Source organism: Salmo trutta, chromosome 2, assembly GCF_901001165.1.
Source record: "Salmo trutta chromosome 2, fSalTru1.1, whole genome shotgun sequence".
NCBI classification, from domain to species: Eukaryota; Metazoa; Chordata; class Actinopteri; order Salmoniformes; family Salmonidae; genus Salmo; species Salmo trutta.
In genome coordinates, this window is record NC_042958.1 from 38,889,637 (window position 1) to 38,895,110 (window position 5,474).

Below are 5,474 nucleotides of genomic sequence, written 5' to 3' on the forward strand. Positions count from 1 at the left end.
TTCGCTGGCCATGGTAGAACACTGACATTCCTGTCTTGCAGGAAATCGTGCACAGAACGAACAGTATGGTTGGTGGCATTGTCATGCTGGAGGGTCATGTCAGGATGAGCCTGCAGGAAGGGTTCCACATGAGGGAGGAGGATGTCTTCCCCTGTAATGCACAGCGTTGAGATTGCCTGCAATGACAACAAGCTCAGTCCGATGATGCTGTGACACACCGCCCCAAACCATGATGGACCCTCCACCTCCAAATCGATCCTGCTCCAGAGTACAGACCTCGTGTAACGCTCATTCCTTCAACGATAAATGCGAATCCGACCATCACCCCTGGTGAGACAAAACCGCGACTCGTCAGAGAAAAGCACTTTTTGCCAGGCCTTTCAGGTCCAGCGACATTGGGTTTGTGCCCATTGGCGACATTGTTGCCGGTGATGTTGTTGAGGACCTGCCTTACAACTGGTCTACAAGCCCTCAGTCCAGCCTCTCTCAGCTTATTGCGGACAGTCTGAGCACTGATGGAGGGATTGTGCGTTCCTAGTGTAACTCGGGCAGTTGTTGTTGCCATCCCATACCTGTCCCGCAGGTGTGATGTTCGGATGTACCGATCCTGTGCAGGTGTTGTTACACGTGGTCTGTCACTGCGAGGACGATCAGCTGTCCGTCCTGTCTCCCTGTAGCGCTGTCTTAGACATCTCACAGTACGGACATTGCAATTTATTTCCCTGGCCACATCTGCAGTCCTCATGCCTCCTTGCAGCATGCCTAAGGCACGTTCACGCAGACGAGCAGGGACCCTGGGCATCTTTCTTTTGGTGTTTTTTAGAGTCAGTAGAAAGGCCTCTTTAGTGTCCTAAGATTTCATAACTGTGACCTTAATTGCCTAGTGTCTTAACCGTTCCACAGGTGCATATTCATTAATTGTTCATGGTTCATTGAACAAGCATGGGAAACAGTGTTTAAAAGGCTAGGCATCCCGCTAGCGGGGCAACTTCCAGTGAAACTGGAGGGCGTGCAATTCAAATAAATAATCATAAAAATTTTGGATAGAAAAAGATTTAGGAACATACAAGTGTCTTATATCGGTTAATAGCGTACATTCTTGTTAATCTAACTGCACTATCTAATTTACAATAGGCTTTCCAACGAAAGCATGTCATGTGATTGTTTGAGGACGGTGCCCCACATAAAAAAAATCCACCAGCACATGTTTCATAAATACACAAATAGCGATTAAATATTAACTTACTTTTTGAAAAGCTTCCTCTGATTTGTCATGCAAAGGGTCCCAGCTACAACATGTAGTGTCGTTTTGTTAGATAAAATCCTTCTTTATATCCCAAAAAGTCAGTTTAGTTGGCGCCATCTATTTGAGTAATCCACTCGTTCAACATGCAGAGAAAGGAATCCAAAAAGCTACCGCTAAACTCTGTTAAAACAAGTCAAAATACATTTCTATTTAATCCTCAGGTAGCCTAAAATGTAATTAAACTATAATATTTCAAACGGAAAGAAGTATGTACAATCGGAAAACAATATTAGCAGGTGCGCGTCCTCTTCGTCAAGCGCGCACAGACTGATTTCCAAGTCTGTATCCCAGTACTAAAACTCATAATTCTTCCTTGTTTGGGAAGAAACAAGCCTGAAACCTTGAACAAAGACTACTGACATCCAGTAGAAGCCATAGGAATTGCATACTGGGAGCTAGATTTCATTTTTCCCGATATGTTCTAATGGAAGAGCATAGGCTCTCTCAAAAAACAAATTCCTGTTGATTTTTCATTGGATTTTATCCTACCATATCTATTGTGTTATAGTCTCATACATTATGTTAACATTTCTACAAACTTCAAAGTATTTTCTATCCAATGGTACCAATTATATGCATTCAGCCAGGACGGTTTGTGCCAGCTCTACACTCCAGACCTCCAGTGTGCTTCCACGGTCCAGTAAATCCTGTGCCTCCTCCTCACACTCTCCCTGAAGTGTGTGTCCTCAGTCAGGTACGTCCTGTGCCTGCTCCCCGCGCTCTCCCTGAAGTGCGTGTTCCCAGTCAGGTACGTCCTGTACCTGCTCTTTGCACTTGCCCTGAAGTGCGTGTCACCAGTCTGGTGCCACATGTCCCGGCTCCACGCACTAGGCCTCCAGCGCGCCTGCCCAGTCCGGTGCGTCCTGTGCCTGCTCTCCGCACTCGCCCTGAGGTGCGTGTTACCAGTCTGGCGCCACCTTTGCCAGCCCCACACATCAGGCCTCCAGTGCGCCTTCCCGTTCCAGAGCTTCCAGCGACAGTTCCCAGTCCAGAGCTTCCAGCGACAGTTCCCAGTCCAGAGCTTCCGACGACAGTTCCCAGTCCAGAGTTTTTGGCGACAGTTCCCAGTCCAGAGCTTCCGTCGACAGTTCCCAGTCCAGAGCTTCCGGCGACAGTTCCCAGTCCAGAGCTTCCGGCGACAGTTCCCAGTCCAGAGCTTCCGGCGACAGTTCCCAGTCCGGAGCTTCCAGTGACAGTTCCCAGTCCGGAGTCTCCTGAGACGATCCACAGCCCGGAGCCTCCTGTGACAACCCATAGTCCGGAGTCTCCAGCGACGGTCTGCGGTCCAAAGTCTCCAGCGACGGTCTGCGGTCCAGAGTCTCCAGTGACGGTCTGCGGTCCAGAGTCTCCAGCGACAGTCTGCTGCCCAGAGCCTCTAGCGACGGTCTGCAGCCCAGAGCCTCCAGCGACGGTCGGCAGCCCAGAGCCTCCAGCGACGGTCAGCAGCCCAGAGCCTCCAGCGACAATCGGCAGCCCAGAGCCTCCACCGATGCTGGCGGGTTCGCAGGATGAGAGGGTTCTTCGTCCTGCACCAGAGCCGCCTCCTATGCTGGCGGATCCGCAGGATGAGAAGGTTCTTCGTCCTGCACCAGAGCCGCCACCAACACTACACACCCCCCCCCTAACCCTCCCTTTTGGTTTCAGGTTTTGCGGCCGGAGTCCGCACCTTTGGGGGTGGGGTACTGTCACGTCCTGACCATAGAGTGGTCTTATTTTCTATGGTAGAGATGGTCAGGATGTGACTAGGGGGTTTATCTAGTTTATTTTTCTATGTTATGTTCTAGTTCCTTTTTTCTATGTTTTTTTTTGTAGGATTCCCAATTAGAGGCAGCTGGTCATCGTTGTCTCTAATTGGGGATCATATTTAAGTAGTTGTTTTTCCCACTTGGTTTTGTGGGAGATTATTTTGAGTTAGTGTATGTTGCACCTCTTCGTCACAGTTTGCTATTTTTTTGTTTATAGTTTATTGTATGTCTTGCATAGTTTCACAGATAAATAAATATGTGGAACGATACACACGCCGTGCCTTGGTCTCGTTCATACAACAACCGTGACAGCCATGCTGACTCCATGAAAGTACTACAGCGATTGGCAGAAAACAAAGCTTCAGTACTGCCAGCCCCAGGTTGAGTACCTAGGAAGAACCATAGCTCATGGAACCAAGGCAATAGCACCAGGACAGCTGGAAGGAATCAGCAAAGCACCATTGCCACAAACAGTAGCTCAAATAATGACCTTTTTAGGAATGACTGGATTTAGCTTAGATTGGATAGAGGAATATGTAGTTAAAACAGCTCCTTTGCGAGAGATAATGAAAGAAACAGGACAACTTAATCTTAGAGCAAAACTAGACTGGAACACTGATGCTCTGATGGCATTTGAGACCCTAAAAAAGGAAATGCAAACAGCACCAGCAGCCCCAGATTACACAAAACTATTTTTGCTATATGTAGCAAATAGGTGTGATAGATACATATGCAGCAGCAGTACTTATGCAGGAAACATGTAGTGCTAGAAGGAAACAGCGAATTCCGTACTACAGTACTAAATTAGATCCAGTAGCTCAAGGTTATCCACCGTGTTACCAAGGGTTGGCAGTATTGCATTATGCTTATGATAAATCGTCAACCATAACTATGGGATATCCTGTGACAATAAACACACATCATAAGAAAGTGGAGCTGATAGAACAGGGAAAATTTGTATTAACTAATGCAAGAACTTTGGATTACATGACCCTACTAATTTATCCAGATGTCTCCATTAAAAGATGTACGAATGTTAATCCAGCTGAAAGAGTTCCATTAGAATTTGAAGGGAAAGCACATGATTGTGTAGCAGAATCTCAAATGTTTACCAAATTTCATCCAGATCTTGAATCTATACCATTGCTAGACAGAGAGGGAAGTGATTTGGAGAATGACTTTGTAGACGGTTCCTGTTATAAAGACTATACAGGTAATCATGCAGGGTATGCAGTGGTAAGAAAACAGGATAAATATTTTAAAAAGGGAAAAATTTGAGTATTGTCCTCAACCATGTTCAGCCCAATTGGCAGAACTTAAGGCATTGACAGCAGCATGTGTGCTAGGGAAAGGAAACACAGTTAATATCTATACTGATTCAGCTTACCCACATGGTGTGTCATGTTTTTGGTGCAGTTTGGAAACAGAGAGGATATAAGAAAAGTGATGGTACCCCCATTCAACATCACGCACAAATAGTTACAAGGACATCACTTTGTTGTTAATCACTAGACACGTAAAAACAGAAAGTAAGCAGAAAATGTGTACCTTAGTTAATTGATATAGGCACCAAAAGCCATGTATCTTTAATAAGAACATATGTTTGTACTAATCAAATATTATTAGAAAAGCACTTATATCAGGAAAGTATATATGCAATAAATGTATTATTTTTGTATTAATACTATGGCGCTGCCACCAATATAATCTAAACTGAGCAGATGTGGGCTTTAACAAGCAAGAATTGAGACAGAAAGATAATGGTGGTGAGAGGCCAAGGGGTGTTAATCATCTACATAGAGGGCAATGACCATGAGTGTTATTTGAAGGTGGAAGCCTATAAAGCCTGAGGTCTGTAACAACAAAATTCAGTTGTCTTTTCAAATTCAAAGTCTTTCTGAATTTACAAGTTCCAGTATATGAGAAATATTTGATTCAATATTTCCACGACATGCTCTAAAAATGTTGAAATACAATGTTCAGAATAACAGACAATTCAAAGTCAACGGGTTAGAATTGAGAATTATCTTATAGAATTGTATGCTCTGTTGCCCACTGGTGTTAATAGGGTTTTTCTAACAGAAACATGAGACATGCTCCTTGTTGTTGTAAATTAAGATTATGTTGTTGGTTTTAGGCTACTTCTTCGATCAGTTTCTAAGTCTGAGCGAAAAACACAAATTATCAAAAAAAAATTAATTTCAAAATGAGAAAGATAGGTTAAGCTGTTTCTTTGTTGATACTGTAGTAGGTCATCCCATTCTAATTCAGTTGAAATAAAATACCATTCTAGTACAAAACAGGACATTTTAATGAAGTTTCATCAAATAGCTAAAACATTAGAAACACTTCAAATGTGTTACATGTACACAGACTGAGTCAGGTTTTTATAGTTCATAACTATTGCAGTTTGGTGTAAAAGG